At 37.5% G+C, this 25,105-nt stretch overlaps 1 protein-coding gene across 3 annotated transcripts in view; it reads right to left on the bottom strand.

Annotated features, from left to right (window-relative positions):
• MGAT5 (alpha-1,6-mannosylglycoprotein 6-beta-N-acetylglucosaminyltransferase) overlaps positions 1 to 25,105 on the bottom strand; it is a 135,717-nt gene that overhangs the window by 89,549 nt on the left and 21,063 nt on the right. Inside the window, exon 2 of one of the 3 annotated variants that reach the window (XM_049803163.1) lies at positions 23,176 to 23,281. The exons of the other annotated variants lie outside the window; for them this stretch is intronic. The gene's annotated coding sequence lies outside the window, so the exon portion shown is untranslated. The remainder of the gene's footprint in view (positions 1 to 23,175; positions 23,282 to 25,105) is intronic. 3 annotated transcript variants of the gene reach the window in all.

The raw sequence follows: 25,105 nt of genomic DNA, 5'->3' as shown, positions 1-25,105 counted from the left end.
CAGCTTACTACTTAATACAGTCAAGTGAAATCAAAGAACAGTCATATGTTGTGTTGGTAGAAGATAAGAAAGGATAAACTAGATCAGAGAATAAAAAAGAAGCCTGATTTCTGGTAAGAATACTTGCCTTTCAACACAATGCGTGCTCATACCACGTCAAGTATCTTTGTACCATGTACATTTTGACTCCAGTACTGACAGGGCAATTAAATAACCAATAAACTTAGGAAATACGTTTTACTAACATAAAACCAGCCACACATCTAAACAAAACTCAGGGTCCTCTCTTGTTACACTGGGAGTTCATAAGCAGTTTAGCTGCTGTTTAGTCACGGACCATGTCAAATGAGTGAAGCCGGAGACAGACAGTAGGACAGTCAAAGGCTGACTCTATGCCTGCTTAGGGTGAGAAGGGCTGTACCCTGCCCTCCTAGCCTGACTGGGTCACAGCAACAAAGGAAGAAAACCACAGCCTTGCAACCCTCTGAGAGCTTACATTAGCTGCTAATTTTTCTTCCAAGAGATAAATTCATCAATATAACAGTTTACGAGGTTTCAGAAGAAACTAAAGATCACACATTAAACCCAAACACCAAGCTGGTGGTTACTCTGAAGAGAGGGAAAATACAATCAGATCAGAGTTAGTTTATAACTAAGTCTTGAAGAGTCCACTGATTTCAACAACTAATCAGTAAGCAATTAACTTATTTCAATCGTTCGAGTCATAAATTTTAAGGCACCTCAAAACATTTTTGTTAACCTTAAAATAAAATTTAATCATTCACTTGTAATCAGTCCTATAAAAGACAAGGTTCATGATAGCATGTTCGGGAAGGCGCACAAAGATGCCAGCAATGCCAATAATATTAACCCACATCTGCAAGTCCAAGGTCTAGGTGGGGCTCCCAACTGGTTGAAGGTGTACATATTCCCTATATACCCACAAGCAGTCCCCAATTCCCAGCACCTCAGGAAGAGGTAGCTGAAAAATCATGCAAGTATACCAGACTCATCTGGTAACAGATGTTTACGTACACTTTTGCTAACTGCACATTTTATAATTTAAGTTCCTTAGTATATAAAATAAATGCATAAAACCATTTCCTTAGCTGAATTATGGAGTCTTAGTTTTGCTCTTCCTTCTGCTGCTCAACTTTATTTTCAGCAACGCTTCTGCCAACCCATTCTTTTCTTCTAGCTGACAGATGTCACTACGTCTTCTCTCTCACCACCCATCTACAGTTGAAATGGCACCACGTACTGTGCCTGAAGTGGCAATTTGGGATGCAATCCCATGAAGTGAGAAAAGCTGAACAACACTGGGTCACAATAGTAGAAGCAGGACAGATGGACTGAGGGAGAGTAAGAGTATAAATACTGCAGGTTTAGGTTTTTTTAGGTTGGGGGGCATGTTTGCTTTCGTGCGTGTGCATGTAGTAGAAACTGGCAGGAGGTGGTGGGATGAAAGTTGAAGGAGAGAAAAGCAGCCTTTGATAAGATGCCATAAAAACAACTAAATTTTCATCTTGAGCAAGCAGCTTGCCTTCACTTTCAAAAATACATTTCTCCACTTAGAAACTGTTTGGGTGGCAACCCCACCATAATTTCCCCATGTGGGTCTCTGGTTTCAGAGAACACCCCAAAATGTCGCCAGTTTTCTACCTAGCACACCATTTTCTGTAGTTTAGTCCCACAGAAATTAAACCATCCAATGTTCTTCCTTTCATGCTGTTTGCTTACCCTGATATTTCAGGGAGGAAAGAGTAAAAAAAGGGAGGAAGGTTTACACAGAAGACAAAGTAGACACAGAAGAAAAATCCTTATGGATTGAAATCCTTATGGTTCAAATACTGCATATCAATTAAAAAGACTCCAGGCAATGCATTTAAGGCCATAATAACAAACTAACATGATCTTCTTTTAACAAAGTGTTTAGAAGTCAAAAACCAGAATGAATTTTAGGACTAGGAACAGGACTTCCCTGAACTTCAGAACACCAGAACTATCCCTGACCTTGAACAAACAAACAAATTTACATTTTTACAGCCATTTACAGGCAAAGTACATGGTATATTAATACCCTTTGTCTTATTGCTGCATTAAAACAAGATGCCCCAAATCGCATTTTCTCACTGAAAAACATTTTGAGATGCCAGCATACTAATCAAGAGATTTGGAAATAGTTACTTTTTTTTGTTGTTTGTTTGCAAGAAAGTAACTTACAGAGACTGAGATCCCCAGTCATCATCTACAACATCCCTAAAATCAGTGAAAAAAGTATGCATGAGTCATGCTTCATGCCTTCAACAGTCCCCTGTAGCTGAAAAAAACAACCTTTAAGTTACTTCATTAATTTTACTGAATTTTGAAGATAGGACTCATGGCCAGTAAGTTTTATCACACATATTTCTAATGTGAATACAAGTACATACCTGTTTCTCTTCCCCTCCTACCCTCAGTCAAAGGCTAATATTACATTTTAGCCAATTTTACAAACAGCAGCTAAGGCCAATTTTAAATTTGGCATTTGTCCTCTGAAAGGCATAAATATGGCACCTGCTGAGAAGCATGGTTTCATACTTTTCACATCACCTGGAAGTTCTCCAAAGCTATGAGCAAAATATCCTTGGTTCTTACATAGCAATCCTGCACATGCAACTTGGTTTCTGGTAATTCTCTCTCATCTCTTTAGGACACAGTATAACCATGGTACCAAGAGTTACAAACATCACTACAAACTTATTCAGAAAACTTTATTTTTAATGAATAATAAAATTAACTTCAGCTTATAACCAAAGCAATCAAATTACTTAGCACTCCAAGAAGAAATAAGTTTATTATATAGAAATTGGATCTATTAGCTCATTTCTTGCATCAAGCAGATACTCCAGGCTCCGGTCTCATTCACTGCTATTAGCCACAAATCAGCCTGTTACATCATATCTTGCAGTCTGTCCAAGAGAAAAAACAAGTAACTCTCAACAGCAGCTCTGTCCAACTCACAGAGAAAAGTCAAAAAGTTCTTTGTATTCAGCAAGAAAGCTCTCATCGATGTGGATGCCCAACTATCATCCCTTGTCAACTTGATGGTCAACATACTAGATGTAGTCTTTGGCAATTGTGCTGGACCCCAGACAGCTAGCCAAAAAAAAAGTTCAAGATTTCAGGAAAGATCCAAACATGTTCATGCTCAAAACAGTCACTACACCTTACTGAAAAAGTTTTTCAAAAGTTTAGGTACACCTGTGTAAAAAAATTAACTTCCTTGAATTTCTTATTATTTGCTGGAGATGGTCGATAATCAAAACAACAAGAAATTCTCATTAAATTGGTTTAAATAAATTGTCACTACAGGATTCTACATCTGAACTTTCTGTAAAGGACAAATGCCAATGGAAAAAGATAGAAGAGTCAAGTTGAAATACAGGAAAAGCAGAAAGAAATACATAGGAAATTAGTATGTGTATGCTATTATCAGATCATAGGGAGGAAAAAAACCCCAACTATCTAAGCTGAACATTAAATAAGTCTTCAGAAATATTTATTTCTTGTTGCTTTAGAACATCTTGAACCTGGGTCAGAGTATAACATTTCTTCCAATGGATTTGTTCTTGGCAAGCATTTTGAATGCATTCCAGCTTATGTGGCTAGACAAATGGCTGAAAATACAAGCTGCATCTCCAAAGCACAAAATTTAATGGAATTAAAATTTCAACACAGTCACCTGTTTGGAAGCAACAGTGCTGCTGATTATTCCACTGCTCTAGTTTCTGCATTTAAATACTTTTCTATTATTGAAAAGGATGAAATTGCAATTTGCTTCACATCTAATTTGAAAGTTAGTAGGACAGGAAAATACTTTAGCCTACTTCCTGCATCACCTGTACGTATACTGTTGATAAATACAACATTTATCAACAGCTGATACCACCAAAGATTAGAAGAGCACTTTCATTTAAATTAAAGCTGTTAATGTTTCTTATGTCTCTTCATAAGTAGCAACAATTTGTCACACAGAGATCAGCTTTGCATAACATTAAACAAGACAATCTATCCCATCCTAACTGATGGGTGACTATAGTGTTAACTGGGTCGGCAACAGCACCAAAGCTACACAGCTCACTTTGTTGAACTGTAACAACCTCTTACTGCAAACATAGCATTCCCACTGTCAAAATGCTTAAAAGGACATACATGTAGCTCTGTACATGTCCAGTAAATCCCAGTAAGAAACCTACAGTCACACAAGACACAACTTCAAAGCAACAGTAGGGCTTGAAAGTAATGCTTTTCCTCCGAAAGCACAGGACCAGCTACCTTAATGGAAGGGAGCCACTGAGCAACTGTGAGAAGAAGCATTAGCCAAAAGTTTCAATACCTACGCAGTTCTGATCCATCCAGCCATAAGGAAATAGTAATAATTTGAGCCTTCACATAAAACTTCTCTGCACATGATTCTCACAAGGCTGCTATGAATTTTACAGCTTTACCATAAACTACAACAAATATCGAACAACTTGGCCGCAACCACAATAGTATTTTCAAAGGAGAGCCAGTACCAGGCCAAGCATGACAACGTTCTAACCTGTCACCTATTATATTATAACCTCTGAGCTGCTAGAAGGCCATCAGTTTTCCAGTTATCTACATGACCTAATGAACTATACAAGTCTCGTTTGCAAACATATAAGCTGTACTTAGTATATCGTAAGGCACAACTTACGAACTATTTTGAGTAGGTGGAAAACAGCCTCCCCTCTTTCATGATCCATAGACAGCTGGAGAACAACTTTTACTGGCAAACTCTTGAGGAATAGCTTTGTTTCAGCTGTAGCCCTTACAAAGCTAAATGGGAAGAAAAAAAAAAGAAAAAAAAAGTGAAGCATAGAAAACAGCCGGCATAGGCAGCATTAAGGAAAGTGAATCAGTAATATCACTTTGTAATTTCTCCCTAGACTACTGCTCGGCAGGGAGAGGCAGGATGACACACAACCTCCCCCCCCCAGTTTGGGAAATAGTATGAAAAAGCCCTAGCAAGCAACAAAGGTTTCCGAGCTGATGATCTGCACAGCGTAGTACTAAGGATGGATGTAGAACCCCATAAGCTCTCTTCATTGCTTATACCCCATCATTCACAACAATGTTCCCCTTTTTAGCCTTTCTCACTCCCAAGCTTTCAGGTCCTCTAGATAGCTATAATCTACTATTACTTGAGAAAGCTATTTCATCTGCTAATTGTGGTCCACAGTGCAGTAATGGTTTGGATAATGAACTTTCTTTAATGCCTTTTTATAAGTCATCCAAATTAGTAGAAAGGCCTCCTTTCCAAAGCATGTTTTGTTGAGGCTATTGTCAATACACCTTGTTCAAGGTTTGGTAGCAAAAGTAGCTTCGTTTTCAGTGCTGAAAGCAAACCTTTATTCCTCCTGCAGCGCAGTTCCAAAGTAAATGTAAATGTTAACATTTTGGCTAATTTAATTATTTACAATATCGAATGCTTGAGTGGTCATGAATTTCCTCTTCCTTCTCAAAGTTCTAGGTAGAATTTACACAAGAAAGTTATCCTTAAATAAACCAGGAGATGAAGCCTGAAGTCTGTCTTTAATAGACATAAAATCACACCTTAGGTCTGGAAATCTCTATTTACATTAGCAAGTACCACAGTAGAACAGGACCATATCTGCAAAACAAAGCAATAGGTTTTGAGGACCTGACAGTCACACAACAGGCATTTCAGCTCAGGGGTGTGGGTGTCAGTACTGGGAGGACAGTGCTGTGGACTGTATCTAGTTGTCTATCTTGTTGGTCTTAACAACTAAATACCAACAGTTCGAGGACATTACTGGCATTCCTGGAATATTTTCATTAAAGAGGAATTCAGTTTGTGATCTCTAAGAGTACTCCACTATATAAACCAAAGTGTTATTAGCAGGGTTATCAATTCACTTTAAAAAGCATGTCTCATACAAACCTATGTTTGAAAACATGCTAAACTACTCTGAACTACCAAACTCATTCATACCAGAAACACTCATCACAGAAATTGCCAAGGAAATACACTCATAAATCAAATACCTGCAGTTATTCTCTCAAGTACCATAACACAATTTGTACGATTAATGGATGAAAAGATACAAACCGCCCTATCTCTTCCCTTTACATTTATTTTGGTTATAGACTGGCACACAATTGCAGATTTACTAAGACAGAACATACATGAAACCAGAGTTCAGCTTATGTTTGAGTGAGCTGTAACTATATCAAAAAGTGTTTCTTGAATTCCTGCAGCATGGTAACATGCTAAGACTGCCCAGACCATGTACAATCCATTTTACAGCCATGTAACCATTGTAACAAAATGCAAATACTTCAAAGAAGAGTAGCAATTTATTTTTCTGCATTTTATTTTTTCACCATCTCTTCTGATTCCATGTCTTTCCTTACCGTGCTAGCAGGGGCCTTCTGACCCAGCTACTAATTTACAGAAAGTTTGTAGAAATTTCAGCATCAGTTTGATTGAAATTCCAAAGGGAATTCAAAGTTATGAAGGACAAAATTTGATGACTGAAAAAGCCTTGTTTCATTGGGAAATTAGACTAGAAAAATCAAAGGGGCAGAAATTTTGTGTTCACACATTTTAGGTGTAAGTTTACAGATAAATATCATCAATAGGAACAAAACTCAGGCCTTCCTTTTAATTTTGAACAAAAATTTGCATATGTCATCAGCATTTCATTGATGCAGTAATCGATGCAATTGCAGAATAGCAGATATGAGAAGAAAGTTGTAGTGAAAACAATGGTTAGTAAGAAGGGGGGAAACCAGCTAGAAAATCTGAGGTGAGGGAATCACTATAAGAAAGACTAAGTATTGAGCTAGTTAAGAAACTGAAAGGTGAGGCAGAACAACAAATGCCCTGAGTAAGGAGATAAGGTAACAAAACATTTCAATGCAAGTCTAAGAGAGAGTAAAAAGAATGAAGGTTAAGCTGATTAAAACATACTAGAACGAGCAGCCTGATAGACAAGGGCTAAACAAACTGAATGGCTAAATACACTGGGTCACCCAAGACCAAGGAAGCATATCAAAGAACATTAAATAATACTAAATCTATATTATGAGTGATATGCCAACAGACACAAAGGAGATTACAAGTGCAACTGGTAATGCCAAACTAATAAGTTTTCATATACAAACAGGACTGTAACTATTGATAGAGGAAACAGTTCGCTTGTCAAAAGTTATCGGTATTTCCTGATAAGCTGCTAAAGCTTTCACCTCAAGCGAGGAGTAGGTAGAGTTTGTAATTTGTGAGAAAGCCATGAACAGTGATTAGAATTTCCTATTTCATGACCTTCCTTAAATAAATTATCCAAAGTAACGGGAAACCCCTTCAGACCTACTATTCCTCAATATTACTGTCAGTCTTATCAATATAGCTACTTAAAAAAAAAAAATATATGAAATTCTCATAGGGTCAGATCTGTATGCAATTTACCTTCTAAACACTTGCATTGATTTACACCATAAGGATCTGGCCCTTAGCATGTAAGTAAGATCTGTTCCACTACACATATATACATTCACAAGTTATAATTGTTTCTACAGCTCTCAGTAGTCATCAGGGACGAAACATAACATTATCTTTGCATAAGGTCTATGTTAAGGTTGCTGTACAGGCAGTAAGAGGATGCTGGAGACAGTGATAGGAAATAAAACCACAGACACTGCAAGAATGTATTCAAGATTTACATGCAGGATTATAAAAATGTTTGGTATAAATTACATATTAAGCATTTACATCTGGGAACTCCAAGGTCTAGGGTCACATTAATTACTTAAATAAATTGGTGAACATTAACTCCTTCCATGTGGTCAGTGACAATTCAGAGTTCCTTTAAACTTATGTTCTGCAAAACTCTAAGTAATACTTTCAAATGTTCCAAAACAGCCACCCTCTTCAACACATTTTACACACAGAGTCACACAGGCAGAGATACTCGGAAACACTGTACGCCCACATATCTAACCACAGGTGACAGAAGAGGCAGAACTAACCATCCCTTATAGACTCTGGCAATTTCCGTGTTCATTTTGAGAATAAATTCCCCTCGGAGGTTGGACAATGCATAATTAATTACATTTATTGATACTGAATTTAGGCTACTAGTCGAGTATTCTCACATTAAGTATTGCACAACAGTGTCAAGAGGGTTTTTTTGATATTGAAAACTCTAAAGATAGCCAAAAAATAACATGTTTTTAAAACCACCCTTGTGCACAGTTGCAGTTTAGGAAGTAGAGTAAGCAAAGTTTTCTACAGAACGAATCAGCTGGCTGCTCTCTTTCTGTTACTAGCACAACACTGTCTTCCAGCCTATGTACTTCTTTCAAAGTTTGTATGCATTCACTTTATCAGGCTTTCAAATTCTGCTTTGCTAACAACAAAATCTGCTTTCTGAAGGTTAGTAAACATACTTCATCACAAGCAGCAAAGCCTTCGTATCCCATACTGGGAATCATCCATACCGTTATGTTCTAACAGGTGGCTGCGTAGTGAGTGTCAAGCAAAGAAACTTACTTGCATAACATCCTTTCTGCATTTTTATATAAGCACAAACCAAGCAGCACATTCTGCTAGGAACAGAATGATTTTGGTGCATATCAGATTTAAATCATACTTGAGGAAGAAATCTGAAAAATATCTCATCCGTTCCCTCTTCCCCTTTGCTTATATGCCATCTAAACTTCAAACTCCAACAAAAGAACAACCCACCTAATACTTGTTTTATAGATGCAACAAGTTTTGTGAGTCTGGCTGAAAGCACAAGGTTCCAATTTGCTACTTGTGAAGCCTCAACCAGAGTTTCTGCTTTGGCTTGCAAAGGAGTCAAATGCTAAGCACTGAGAAGCAAACCCCATCTTGTCATGCCATTATCTTAATCAGTAAACTGAAGTAAACTGAGGACTATAAAACGGAGAAAGCTTCTACCAGGTTGACCAAGAGAAAAGATATCAGCCAAACATATCTGTGTCATTAAACAAAGGCTTTTTCCAACAGACACAGTCAATGCTTTTAGGTGGCTTGTAACCTGCACAGGACTCAATGCACTGGCTGCACTAGCTCATTGTGATTTATGACTGCAAACCAGAGGTCATTGAAGTTAAGAAGGTATGGCTTGTTAGGCTCTAACACCAGTAGAGTTTCACTTACAATAGTTGCCCTAGTTAATGGCAGAGCAACCGACTGCAGGCGTACCCAAATAAACGGTTTTTGTACCTAGTTCCCAATCTAGGTAATGTAAAAATCCAAAATGCCCATTACTAGCCTCACTCAGTTTGCAGTACAGCGGAAAAAAATGGACTGGCAAGTCTGATTGGCTTCTATTTCCCAGTACTAGGAGGAAGACCATACAGGTGAGATTTAAATTGCAGAAGAACACAACACTACTCAAAAAACCCCTTGCAACTCCACTCAGGTTCCATGGCCAAGGAGGAAACACAGGAAAATCCCCCTCAGCTAGAAGGTTTTGTGGTGGGAGTGGGGCAGAGTATTCTTCCTTCCTTCATTTCATGAAGCTTCAAGTAACACAGTGCTACCACAGACCAGCACGTATCATCTGCATTTTGTTATCGCAACCCCATGCTCTCTCATGATCTCCACCCTGCAGTGTTGAACCACCTTCCTCACACCCGCCCCCCCTTCCCACAGCAGTAAGGTGCCACAAAAGGGATAGGGAAGCATGTAAAGCATTAAAGGCAAACATTACAAATACCATGGGCAGAAACATTTATTCCTGATGCCTTGAAGGCTCCTCCTACCAATTTCCTCTAAGTACCAGTTTGTATATAGTGTCCCTTAAATTATTTTATGCTACTAAATGCACTGTGACTCCATCATATTATGGCCTAGTTCCTTGATATTTTTCAATTAAAACAGGATGAAAAATCACTTTTCATACACTTTTTTTCTCTGCATGGTAATGAAAAAATAGATAGGTATTTTCCCCCACTTCAGGTGACATTTTAGTCTTTTGAGGGGATAGGGAGAATTATTACTCATTTTTTTCACACTTTCAAAACAAAGGACCAAATCTGATCTAGAACAATGGTAATTCTCATTATTTAGTTTTTGAGTATTATAATGTACTAGATGTAAAACTTCAGAAAAAAAAACATTTCATTCTCCACTGAAGGCCAGCCATCTCTGAGGCAACTCTCAGCAATCAAACAGGAACACCTTCATCACTTTATAAGTTGTTTAATGGGGAGAAAAGCATTAAGAGTATTTTTGACAAACATGCACAACATGAGACAAACAACTTGTGCAAGTGTATATAGAGATTTTAAAAAAATACGGGACTTTTTGTAAAATGTGCTTTACAAAAATACAGAAGAAAACCACCTTTTAAGACTGCATGATAATGAAAAGATAACCAGGTAGATTGGAATTTTTCACCACCTTAGTTGACATTCCAGTCTTTTCAGAGGAAAGGGATAAGAGAGAAGGAGGAGTTTGAAGGACAAAGTAGGAACAAAGAATAACAAAGATCTAACATTAGGAGTGAGCAACGGATAAATGCCTAAAAAGTTTCATGAACAAAACTGAAGTACATTGCAAATAAACATCAGGGAGATTAAAAATGCAAACCAGCAAGCAAGCCTTAGAAAAGTGTCAGCAAAACCACTTACAAAAAACCTCCCCACACTACAGCCAACTCCAAGAAATCCGTTTTCAAAGAACAAGAGCAGATAGTTTTTCCCTTTCAAAAAGAGAAAGGTGCCAAGACATCCCACAATTTTTATTCAAGAAACTTGACAAGAATTCATTTTTAAACTTAGTGTTGCGTAACAACAAAAAAAAGTCATCCACTGAATTCAGTTTATTTTAAATAAAAATATATTCACTAACATTTCCTATTCTTCCTCCTCCACTGAATTTTTTTATTTCAATATGGCAAGAAAGTTTCAGAAGATCAGGTTTGGAAAGAATATAAAATTAAATACCTGTCATGCAGTATTTTAAGAAAAGCCATTAAATGGGACTGGCTAAAACAAAACAAACCCAAACCAAAAATAGAATTGAGGCAAGGAAGAAAAGCAGCAATGCCTAGGTTTCAAGAGATCGCATAATGTCATGTACCACTTACAATGAAAATGGAATTAAAAGAAACTAAAGGAATAATAAAATTTGTAAGAAGATATGGCTGGTTACAAATTCCAGTGAAACAGATAATCCATTCATCTCCATCTGACCTAAGCTTCCAGTTAAAACAGGAGGGAGAAACTAGCTTGTCTAACAGTATTGTTTAAAGGCTAAACAGTTAAGATGTTTTGAGTCAATATGTAAGATGAATGGAAACAGCACAAAACTCAAGTAACATATATGCAAAAAAAAGATACACAAATAAAATGCGATTCCTGTGAATCACAAAAAAACACAACCCTGACCACATTTTTCACAAGTCAAGTTGCAATTCTTATGTATTTTTCTGTCTGGAAAGTTAAATTCTAGGTACCTAAATGTATCAAACTGTACAATACAGCATAGATTGTAGAACAACAAAAGAAAAAAAGAAATGACAAGAAATTACCACAATTGCTATCTCCTAAGTGGTTGGATTTCACTGGAGCACACAAGTGAACTCATATTGTACACGGGATTTTTAGAGTTAGACCTACCCCTCCAGACTAGTATTTGCATTATGGTAAATCCTACATATGGATTAGGACACTTTGGCTTGTCATACGACAGTACCAAGGACAAAGATATATCTTGTGCCCGGCAACCAAACCATGCAAAAACAGATGATAAGAACGAGCAGCTGGACTGGAAACAAAGAGAACCAAACCTTAGGTAGTAGTGCTAACATGACTGGAATTCTCACGTCCTCTTTTTCCCTGTAGACATCACAGCAAAGCTGAGTTTTCAGAAGAGATCTGAGGAGAACAGTGAAGTTGTTTTGCAGAGATTAAAGAGAGAATTCCCACCTGTGTTAGGGAGGAAGAAGGGAGAAAGCCAAAAGACACTTTTTAAAGAGTCCCTGTCTGATAGGAAAGTCTAATGTGGGTAGCACGTGGCCCAGGTGGAGGTAGGAAGCAAGCCCTCATTGCTGAAAAGGATTGGGAGACTGTGAAAGTAAGGAGAAGAAGATTATGTTTCAGTGGGGAGGAGTGGAAGAAAGGATGGGTAAGGGGAACACAGCCAAACTAGTATGTACGTACGGGAAAATACAGAACTTAAGAGACCTGTCAGCACAGCAAGACTACACTTGTGAAAGCCAGAGAAAAATCATATCATGCTAAATTCAGATTAGAAAGGGGTGTTTGCCTGTTAAAACAATTATGTTATACGACAGGATGAAAATTGCCATACCTCATAGAAAGTATGTCAAAACTCTGCAAGACTCAGGCTTTTTTTTTTTTTTTTTTTTTAATGTCCTTACATTCAGAATTTGGAAGGAGAGGCTGATACTGTGGGTAAGAAGGACTGGGAATGGAGATGAAAATGGTTTCAAGAACATGGTTTGATTTATTAGCTTAATGGAGGCTTATTGTGCAATAGAAGAATTACATGCAAGAATACGTCATTGCAAAAAAAAATACTCATTTACAGTTTTTATTATTAAATAAAAAAAGCTATGTTACTATCCAAATTTAATCACTATGACTATTAAGGACTGAGAACAAATTCTGAGTATCTGCCAACACCAACATTTTCCTTTACTACAGAAGTGTGCCTTAAATGGAAGTAACGCATGAAGAAAAATAAGAGGGATTTTGTCAGTCATGCCAGATGACTGTCAATAAAAAAACGCTCAGAATTTGTTAACAGATACTAAAATATTTTTTCTTCTAAGTTTTAAAGAATAGATGCCTCAGAGGTGTAACTACAGAAGTGTTGTTTGGGGTTTTTTTTGAGTTCTTTTTTCATTTATCGTTAAGATCTTTTAAAGAACAGAAAGCCCTTTTCCTGAATTTTAATGTATCAAATAGGTTCAAGAATCCCACAAAAATCCTTCACGTTATGCAAAGTACTGTCCATGAAAGTTTTTGTTGTTTCTGCCCTTTAGCCCACAACATTAGGACTTGTTAACTGAGAACTTTACGGCAAGCCCTAAAAAAAAAATTCCCTTTAATTACAGCAACTGTCAACAGCACAGCAAAAATCAAGAATTTTAAAGAAATCGCAATAAAGATGCAAAGAAATGTCTAAGAGATTTATGAACACACCCAAATACACAACTCCCACTGCACTTAATGAGACACTCCTGAGTACTCCTGTAGGTGTCTGAGCACCTTCTACAAATCAGACTCTAAGGATATGTCTGAGCATACTTCACACCTGTAGTCCTCGTCAATGTCAACTTGGTATTGTGGGCTTTTGGCACTTCTAAAAAAGCCCACACATTTAAGTCACTTCTGATTATCTCCATCTGTGCACATTTATTCTTGTATAAAAGTATCTCATCTCTGTTTACAGTTTAAACCACAAGCCTGGACCTTGGGCTCACACATGGAGACAGGAATACTAACAACAATTTATAAAGGAGTAGAGGTGAGATCTGAATTTTTCAACACCAGCTTTTTCTCCGCCCCCCCCCAATCCTTCTTAATGTAGTAAAGGGGAAAAATATTTTAAAAAAATAAGAAAAGCAAATAAATTTCTTTTAGGATTTGAAATATTATACTTGCTACATTTGTAAAGTCAATTCAAATCACACTGTAACTCAAGAATTCATAAGAATAAGAACATTTCTTGAGACTTGAGAACTGTTACTGAAAGTTATCTTTTCAATAACTTCTCATGATTTGCTTAAACACTGACAATCTGAGAGGACCCACATTTTAAGCTTTACTTATTCCCCATTATCCTCATAACAAGGAATCATAGTTTACCGCTCTGCTTTTTATATTGTATCAGTTTTCTACCTGAATTTAGGATATTTTTAATAGTCTTATATTTTTATGTTATGAAAATAAATACATTCATAATATATATTCTTTCTCTATATATTAATACAAATGAATGCAAAAATAGTTCTAATACAGACTAACATCCCAAAAGAATGAAGAAGAATCTGAGGAGAAAGGACATATATACATGATAAAAGTCACAGTAAGTCAATTTCCATCATTTGTCTTTTGAGAGGGTGGTCAAAAGCTGTTTAATTTTGGTATTCAGGAAAACTTCATCAGTTGAAGGACTATCTATTCCGATAAAAAGTGTATATATTTAGGAAATTCTTTCTTGGCATCATCTTCAGAACATTCATATTAACAGATGGAATAAAAATGTGGCTCATAGGCAGGACAGACTGACCTTTTAGGACAGGACTCATTTAGCCCACAAGCAGATGGGACAGCGTACTTCAGGAACACTGCAAATTTCTGCCACCAGTTAATTCATTAAAAGTTTGTCACAAACCTGAAGACCTAACAGTGTTATAACTTCCTCAAGTCCTGCAGACTCTTAATAAATTCAATAAAATATAGATATTACAGCCAGGACTTCTTCACGAAAACGCTAGTAAGCTGCCCCTGCAGGAGAATTAGTTGCCATTTCTACAGTTAACATCACTGAGAAACATGGCCTTCTTGAAAACAGGACAAGACTGATAAAGATCCTGCAGGGCTGCTCCAGGCAGAGACTGCTGTTTAGTTTCCTTGAAACTCATTAGCATTGCACAGCTGATGCCACACAGTGACAATGACAGCCCCGAGGGATCTGACACAGGTTGCAGTCAAGGTAAGAAGAAAAAGATTAGAAGACAAACTTTAAAAAACGTTTGACACTTTGCAAACTGAAACAGATTTAGTTAACAGTAGAAGCAGGTGAATGGGTTATCACTGAAAGGGTTGTCAAGCACTGGAACAGGCTGCCAAGGAAAGTGGTCAAGTCACCACCCCTGGGGGTATTTAAAAGATGTGTAGATGTGGTACTTAGGGACATGGTTTAGTGGTGGACTTGGCAGTGTCAGGTTTACGGTTGGACTCGATGGTCTTAAGGGTCTTTTCCAACCTAAGTGATTCCATGATTCTCCTGGTGACTTCTCTGACAGGTCTACTTCTGAGGGTTGGATGCATGTTACAGTGAGCCTCCAGAAGAACTGTACCAAGATTAGCTTTCTTCAGAGATGCCAGAAAATTAGAAGTGAAGAGGTGGTTTGACTACTTGCATGTTAGGTGAAGGAGGCTATTTTCACTTTGGAGAAGTTATAAAAGCTCCCAATTACTTCAAGAGGACACAGTGCTATCCACGCTGTTTAGATATGAATTCTAGTCTGTGTGCTCAGAGTATTAGCTAGCAATACACTCTTGGTAAGGAAATGCAAAATACTATTATCCCTTACCACCATCAGTCCTGATAAATATGGCGGTCACAGACTTAAAGGTTAGCGTGAGGAGTCAGAGCTCACAGGTGCTTTCTGTTGCGCTCCAACCAATACACGCTGTGACCACGTAGGCCAGTCTTACTCTTCTGGTTCACAAAACTAGCAGACTGGCTACCCACAGCTCACTAATATGAAAGCTATCCTTCAGTGCATTCTATCAAAGGATATAAAACAAAACTAGAAAGCTACCCAGAAGTGCAAAACATTATTTTGAAGGTACCCAGATTCATTGTTGGACTACTTACAAAGAATGATGTATATGCACAGTTCATTTCTGTAACATGAAAAATTAATCTGTTGGTTTGGGTTTGTTGTTTTTTTCCCCAGTAATTCATTTGATCTTGGATAGGAAATTATCAGTGCTGGGTGTTCAGGGACAGGAAGAAAGAAAAAGTAGTATAGCTGGTACCAAGTAACAGACTCAGTCCAAAACAGTTAGAAGCTGGTCTAAGGAAAAGGATTATACCATTATAAAACAAAACAAACCAACAAAAAAACCCATCATGGCTTGCAGCAATTTAAGAAGGAATAATTTCCGTCATTCAGAAATCCATCTTAATGATGCTACTCAACTTAAAAAAGTGCATTTGTTTACAGTTCTGAGAAAATAAAGACTACTAAAAAAAATCATCTCCGCTCACGCATTTTTGTTTCTTTTTTTAAGTAATGAAAATAGCAGACAGTTTCATTTAGGAAAATAAAACATAATACATTGAGTGATTACACTGATCACACTTGAGAAGAAGAACCCACCATTGAATGTACTTCAGTCTCTTTATAAAAGAGCATTAGCAATGTACTACTTTGCAGCAGTGGAAGAAAAAGTATGACCCAATAGCAACATCTCTCTCAACATCTGTGTTTTCAGCATTATGCCTGATCCCTCCATCATCCTTTAACTCCTACTGCAATGCCTGGTAATGACCCATTGTTACAGCCTTGCAAAGTGACTGAGCAAGTCTTTAAATTCCCTTTTTTTTTTTCCCAAATAAGATCAGAAAGAAAGTACATTAACTCTCTTCAACTTCTTTAAAACTCATTCATTTGGCTGAACATAGACAAAGTGTTTCACACCACAAAAACTGTGCTTGTTTTCAAACACCTGTTAGAGTGGTAATTTACATAAAAGCAAGACCATTTTTGACAGTGTAGGATTTCGTATCCAGTTTTTAAAATGGCAGTTGGTCTTTCTCTCCCCTTGTCCCTTGTAAGTATTTAATTGCCTTAGCCTACTGATACACTGAGCCACTTAAGAATCATCACATAAGTCCTAAGCAACACACATTGATTACATCTACTTTAAGATTTAATATTAAAATATAACAAGGATTTTTATCTGTATTCTGATTTTAGACTTAGATCACGTTTTTCTCCACTGCTGTAAAGGTTTTATTTGGCTTTGTGGGGGATTGATTTAATTATTTTTGAAGTAAGTCTATCAAACAATTCACATAAATACTACAAGCTTTGTGATAGCACTCACAGACTCAGACATGCCGGTATGTATTTGGAATACACAAAAAGCACTCAGAGGACTAATGGTCTTTATGATAGCTTTTACATTCAAATTTGTTTTAAAAAATTATCTTAAAAGCATCTTGTCTTGTCAGGAGGCACCATCAAGAAGAGTCTGGCCCTGTTTTCTTTACACCCTGCAATCTGAGATTTATAAACATTAATAAGATTCCCCCAGGGCTTCCCTTCTCCAGGCTAAACAGTCTCAGCAGCTCTTTCAGCCTCTCCTCCCACGCCAGATGCTCCAGTCCCTTAACAGGTATAACCCCTCCAGTCAAAAGTTAAGTAGGTAAGGCAACTCATTTTGACAGACTTGAAAACCATTCTGTTGTCGTTTAAGCCCAGCCGATAACTAACCACACAGCTGCTCGCTCACTCCCCCCCTCCCAGTGGGATGGGGACAAGAACTGGGAAAAAAACAAGTAAAACTCACGGCCTGAGATAAGAACAATTTAGTAACTAAAGTAAAATAAAATTGAATAGTAATAATAATGATAATAAAATATAGTAACAATAATTATAATTGTAATAGAAGGTAATATAATAAAATAATTTTAAAAATAATAAAACCCAAGAAAAGACAAGTGATGCACAATGCAACTGCTCACCACCCACTGGCCGATGCCCAAGCAGCGATCCGCCCCTCCCGGCCAACTCCTGCCAGTTTATATACCGAGCCTGACATTCTATAGTATGGAATATCCCTTGGGCTAGTTTGAGTCAGCTGTCCTGGCTATGGTCCCTCCAGGCTTCTTGTGCACCTGCTTGCTGGCCGAGCATGAGAAACTGAACAATCTTTAACTTAGGATAAGCACTACTTAGCAACAACTAAAACATCAGTGTGTTACCAACGTTATTCTCACACTCAATCCTAAACACAGCACCAGGTACTAAGAAGAAAATTAACTCTATCCCAGCTGAAACCAGGACACACTCAAACCTTAACACTTCAAACCAGCCACATCATCCAAAATGGTGTACATGAACATGGATATTCTAGAAGTACCCATAAACATTGCGGAAGCAATTTAGTTAATACTCCTGCTAGCATGGTGCCATCTGTGAAAAAACAAATACTATTCTTAACATTGAAATGGTACTTCAATGCACTATCATGAAATGCTAAGCATAAATGCCTCAGGTTTTGAGGACAATTTACAGTTTCAACTGTGTTGTTAACTGTGAAGGTGTTTTAAAAACAATAGGTATTTTAATGCTGCTCAAGTTTATTTGAAGCATTATATTGTTACTACCATAAGCATACATTGCCCATCTCAGAAGCCTTGATTTGCTGTAAGTGAAATATTTTAAGACAATTTTAAATACCAAAGAACAGCATTAATATCAGTCTATATGTAACTGGACTCAGTAACACCAGCAGCAGTCAACATCAACCCAAGTGAGAAAATACACACTGCAGACACAGTCCAAGGTACCATGCTGGCATATTGTACAGACTTTTAACGGCTTACTAAAACGTCAAAGAATAAATGAGTAAGTTTCATGCTTCAAATATCTATTCCAAGCATCTTATTTGGATTACACACAGTTGGCTTTTACTAACAACCCATACAGATAAAGAATTTTGGAGCCAGTAACAGAATTCTTGCAACCATTTACTAGAAAAAGCCATTAAAACCTTGCAAAACCTTTTTTTTTTTTTTTTTTTTTTTTCTTTTTTTTCAGGCAACAAGCATCCCTTCATCAACACAATTTCTACCAAGCATCAGATGAAAGTAAATGTATTTTGGCCACAAACCTTGTATGCATTTAGCCAAGTAAATGACACAAGTCTTTCGAAATTGCTTTGAAAGAACTGTATCCCCAGTATGAAAGAAAGGATAGCTATAGACATTACTCCACTAAACAGCTTTTCTTAATTACGATATTTTATCAACGAAATTTTATGCAGGTTACTACAAAGCTTATTCTGTCTCCCAGACATTCCTAAAATACATTGCACAGTATCGTTAAGCAAGTGTGTGAAAAGCATCTACTTTCATTCTAAGCAATTAAAGACAAGTTTGGTCAATTCTTGTATTTAAGCTTAGGTGTACTGTGTTCTGTTGTTGCCTTACTTCAGGTCCCTTTCTAAACAGCAGTCATCCCATTGACTTTTTTTCAAGAGTATATTCTTTCAGGTACCTGCATCCTCAGAGAAGGATTCTGGTTTTCCTGTGTTGCCTTGTGAGTAAGACTTCAAAATTGTGCTTTAAAATGTCTGTTCCCAAGTATCCATACAAGTATGCACTCTTCAGGAATATGCTGAAAATGAGTAGAACTTGACTAGCAGCTCTTAAAACAGATTGAAGTCTCCCCTAACGTAATGAATGTGCTTAATCCCATGCATCCACATATAAATGAAGTCAAAACCATTCCCACAAACAGCCTCCTTTTGATGCCTCACAATTCCAGTTGTGTGATTAAAAAAAACCAACAACATCCAAACAACTTGGGTATCTAGGCAGCATAGCCTCTTTCCATGTGAATACTGCCAGCATATCTAAACCACGTAAGTAAAGAGCAGAAAGCTGAAGCTCTGTGGGATTTATGTAATATTCAGATAAGCTGCATACAGATAATTAAATAAGTTTGTCAAATCTCTACAGCTTCAGCTTTTTCAGATTCAGAAAACTTTCACAAATTAATCAAGTTCTGCAAATATTTGATATTATTTATTTCTATGTTATGGGAGCAAATGAAAACCACAAATGATATCCAGAAACTGGAGAGGATAGAGGAGGGATGAGAAAGATGATAAGGAAATAGACATGGACAGTTGTTAAGGCAGTTCTGAAGGATTGAGGGAGGCACAGAAAGCCTCAGTGAGAGATAATGCTCCATCTACCCCAACAGCTGCTTGACAAGCGGTAGCTGAATCAGTTTCTTCCCTGAAAGCACCATAAATAACTCTCAAGAGTTGGTGTGGAAGGCAACGGGGGGGGGGGGGGGGGGGGGAAGGGGGGATAAAAACCACACTGATCTGCAGAACTGCAAAATTTGTCTTGACTTGTGTGGGAGAACTCTTGGGAGTTAGTTGCTCTCTTTCACCGTTAACACTACCCACAGAATTGCAGCCTTTTCTGCTTTCAGGAGACAAGAGCATGATTGTAACAGTGTGTGCTAGGATGCAGGGATGTCATATAAGGCATGACATCGCCCATGTGAATGTGACATCTTCCTACTCCCTTTCCTTTCACTTCAGCCCCCATTACCAATGAGATGAAGACCTCACCAAGCCATCATAGGAATTTTTTGTGTAATAGCAATAGAAGAGGTTTCAGAATACAACATACGTATTGCAAGGGCTCTTTTGAGGCAGTAAATCTTGGGGCGGGGGGACCCACATAAATTTACATCAAGTTCGGTCCAATATACGCCCTTTCACCAAAAAGGGCAAAACCTATTAATATTAGCATGCCAAACCAGCAACAAAAAGCACACAGTTTGAGCAATATTTTCAATACAACATAGTATTACTCATACACATTACACTTTTCATGCAAATTCTCATTTCTCCACCTCACTTGGCTTCGCTTTCCATGAAGAGGTGTACAACAAAAAGGAAACGAAACAGCTACAGGAGCTACAATCCTACATATAGCACTCTACATTCAAGCTACAATGGCCTTTATTTTACTGCTGCTTTACACTTTTTACAAAGTTAAATAAAAATTCACAAAGGTGATCTCATACATAGGACTGGTAAGCATTTTGGACTCAGTCTGTAGAAACAGGTGACAAAATGCTTACCTTCCAAATTAACACACAAAGCAGATGGCAACCCCACACTAGGTGTGGAATTGAAGAACAAGGTTCTCTCTGCCATACGTTAGAAGCACATGAAAGCAACTGCTAACAAGGAGAAAACATCTGGAAGATAGTGTTTATATATGGAACACAGTTGTTGAGTAAGCAAATGGCACTGTGAATTTGCATTTGTTACTTTATCTATGGTCTGGCTGCTTTGCAAACAGCTACAAGGCAACATAAGAAAAATCCAGAAGGAAAGGCTCAAAACATTTTGGGGGCAATGTGTACACAACGCTTTTACCTACCTCTTTTAGAGCATGTGCAAAATTAACAACTTAAGTGGAAGATTTTCCTTTTGTTTAAGCATTAATGAATAGCATTTTTTCAACCCATGCATGCAGAAAATTATGTAGAAGACAGCCACAGCACGAGACAGTTTGAAATAAACAAACAATCCTTTGATTTTTCTGTACACTTTCCAGTTGTCATTCTAAAGCAAAACAGGAAGAACTTAAGAACCTATCAGTTTTCAGATGAAAATCCTATTCCTAAACAGGATTAGCTGGTAACCTAAAAATATCAGCCAGTAATCTCCAAAAGTCATAAGCTCATGTACCCCGCGAAGTCCTATACCAATCACTAACTAAAAGAAATTAGGTCAGAATCCAAATCAGATCACACCAGAGTAGTATCAATCTTCTTACTTCAGAGCTGTCACATTTTAAATCTTCCAAACAGTTTCTACATAAATTATTAAAAACAGAGAAGATCTGTCTTTGAACAGAGAATAACCAAAAGTGACATTCCAGTTTAATGTTACAGTTTAAAAAAGACATTAAAAAGTTTATCTTCACTTAGGACAAGTGTCCTAAGACAAAAGTCACTTAGGACATATATCTCTAAATGTACTCCCCGTCAAGCAAACAAACAAAAGCCATCTACCAGAATGCTTTAGAGTTTCCTTAAAAAGATCTGGGATCAGGTGGCAGGACTTCCGACACTGCAATCTGACAATACAATTTCTTATTGACCAAATTCTGTGCCAAATTTCTAGCAGACTGACATACCCTACCCACATCAACCCCAATAAAACTAGAGAAGCTGTTGCTATTTAAATTCTGCACATCTATAGTCTCGTCTCACAGATGACCTGCACTCTAGAACTTGAGAGATGTATTATGTGACTCAGCCACTGGCCTACTATCCCTGTACATTCCCATACCTTATTTACTGTATATAAAATATAATAAACAGCATATAATACCCCCAAATCTTTGATATCTATTGATGTAAAGCCATACAAAAATCATTGATACCTGTAGGGCTGTGGCAACTAGAGCTGACACCACTGTATGTATCAAGAGATTTGGACCCTGAAACTGTTGAAATAAATCAGTCTGAAGTTTTAGCCTCAAAGAGTTCTCCTGTTCAACTTAACTGGAATTTACAAAAACAGGTACCCTGTAAAAAAAATCTTCCAGTGTCACTTACCAACAGACATTATCTGTTTACTATTACAACCTGCTATTGATAATATAATAAAAAGTCTCAGTACTTTACAAGTGATAACATCTTCTTATCACATCAAGTGGTAACTACCAAGTGATCCATCAGCTGGTCAAGTGATTGATGCAAATCAGTTTCTGTACTATACCGTGGTTTCCTTTTCACAATGCCAACAGTCTTCTAATATGCAGACTCCAGGATCTTACCTACATGTGAAGTATTTGAGCATATTACAGTAATTTGCATCTGGAAATCATCAGCTGCACTATTAAAGAAGTAGCCACTTCAGTTTACGCTGAACAGCTTCAGCTTACGCTGTTAGGCTCCAGATCTTGACTGACTGCCATTTGGGCCAAGAACACAAAGATTCAATGAAAGCATCTCATTGATACTGTGTTCCCAGAAGTGGCATCACTGACTTACTGACACTTATCACCACTGCATCTATCATCTATTGCTTTTAAACTTGGTATAGTACATTGACTGACTCTGCTGATGAGGAGGGACAGGTAGTAGCTATGACCAGAAAAATTATCAGCTACAGCTTTTAGGTATAGGCTGTCTCTTTCCATAATGAGAAGCAGCATGCCATCCAAGTCCTATGACATCTTCAACTATAAAATTCACACTTTAGCTAAGAACTTGTCACCAAAACCAAACCAACTGGATAACTACTGACAGCAAGACACTTTAACACTCTTATTTTGACTAATTTTATGGTGACATTTATGAGCTGTAATGAGCTATATGAATCAGTGGCATAAACCTACTTAACACATAATGAACTAGAAGGCAAAACAAGTCATTTGACTGCTAATTAAACAAAACTTTAATTTTTTGCCACGCAGAATAAACCTCTTATTAAATATCATCATTTTTGACTTGTTACATAACAAGCTTCTGTCTATCCCTGGCTGAGTTACAATAACAATCACAAGTCTACAGACTGGCAATTCCTTTGGGAAGGAACGTTTAAAAAAAAAAAAAAAAACCACAAAACACCTACCCAATGATTTAACCAGTGGCTACTGGCTCATCTTTGCTAACAGACACAAGCTCCCTTTCCCCATGTGCTCTGAGCCCATCAAAAACTAAAGCCTTGTCGGCATAACCTGGAACATGAACAAACGCTGTGTAAACATGGGGTGCAACCAGAAGAGACAGTTCCCCTTCTGCTATTTGGGTCAATATCAGCTGTGCAAATCGCATTGAACAAACAGGGCTTTTGTTTGACTTGTTTTTAATCCCTTGGATCAGCTTGCTTGCAATGAATGGACCATCTCTGCTAATTTCAGCTGCAGTCCTCAGTCATTCTGGATCAAGAGTAATCCAAGTATCTTCTCAGGAACCCTTACTCACAGGCATATAACATCATACTGCTTAACTCTGAGCATGATGGCAAACCAATTCTGCATATTCTTGTTACAGGCTATATAGAGAAATCCTAGTTCTCTTCATACCACAATCTAATAGTGTCGCATAAAAAACAATCAAACACTGCTGTGAAGACACCATAATTAGTTGCATGCTCCCTTATGATAGGATATTATAGATAGTAGAGGATAAAGCAAATGGCAAAACCAGCCAACACAAACTCAGTTTGAAAGCAAGTACAATGAAGAGCTGTGTGACACAACTTGCACAGCCTGTCATGGAAAACAGACACGTGAGGCCTTCTTCCTAGCAAAATGGGCTGACAAAAAGCTTTGCCAGGACAGTTAAATTTTCTTGCTGCCACAGCTGCAAGAGCACTTCTGCTTGGCTTTTCACTTGTCTGCAAAAACTAGAGGAGAAGTTCCACAGAAAGAATTACTTCTTTTCCTCTTCTCTCCCCACCTCCCCTGGGGCTACAAGTTAATCATAAAAGCTTAGGCAACTATAAAAGCCATCAATAAGAGACAGGCAGGAGTACAATTAAATAAACCCAGTAATGTAAAACCCAAATTGCAGGCAGGCAATTGAACACAGTATCCCAGGGTTGATTTCAATATAAGCAAGGTTGCAAGAGCATCATGTTACAATCTAAGCCTTAAGAGCAAGTTTCTTTAGACACTCATATCAAAATATTCATTTTCTAGTGCAGGAAAAGAAAGCAGCCCAAAGCTCCAGCTGAAATATGACTGTTCTAGTAATCATCTAACCTTTGTTCCCTGTGAAAGCTTGACTTATATTGTTAACGTTTATAATGTTACAAAGCATTAGGCCTCCATGACTTGCTTACCTCCTCATTTTGAAATAGGTACCAAGATTGATGTCTCTCTTCAAAGAAAGAAGAAATTTCTAAAGTATCTTGTCAGCTCTAACCAAATGAATATTCTTCAAAAGGACTATAGAGCTCTTCATTCAAGTTCCAGAACAGTACAGATCTCATGATACAAGAGCTACTACTTATGAGTTTATCCTTGTAGAAAGTACTGCCAGTGACACAGCAACTGAGTGGGATTAACACTAACATTTCTCAGTAGTTACATCATATTTGTTATGAATCAACATCATTTTACTGATGCTAATGACAGAATTATCTTTTGACACAAAAGCCGCAGAACTTCGTTGCCACAACTGTGAAGCATTAATGAGACCTTCACTACTCTAACAGCTTTCTGATTGGCAATATTTAAACAAAAAAAGTACTGCTTTTACAAAGCACAGATGCTCCTTAATAACAGGTCAAATGGGTCAACTTATAAAGACAAGCTAATCAAGTATGTGCCAATATACTGTGGACATATCCTGAAAATATATTAATAGATGCATGCCAGCCCTACTTCAAAGAAAGCTACTGTGCAAGTCATAACAAAGTGTTCCTTCTAATCACAAACACGCAACTTAACCCTTGGAAATGCATACTCAGAATTTAAGGGGGGGAAGGGAGACAAAAAACCCCCCACACACGACCATTTTCTGCCAAGGGCAAAAACATCAGGGGTTCTAAAAAG

This window comes from Accipiter gentilis, chromosome 1 (genome assembly GCF_929443795.1).
Source record: "Accipiter gentilis chromosome 1, bAccGen1.1, whole genome shotgun sequence".
Lineage (NCBI taxonomy): Eukaryota > Metazoa > Chordata > Aves > Accipitriformes > Accipitridae > Astur > Astur gentilis.
This window is presented reverse-complemented; position numbering and strand designations above follow the sequence as displayed.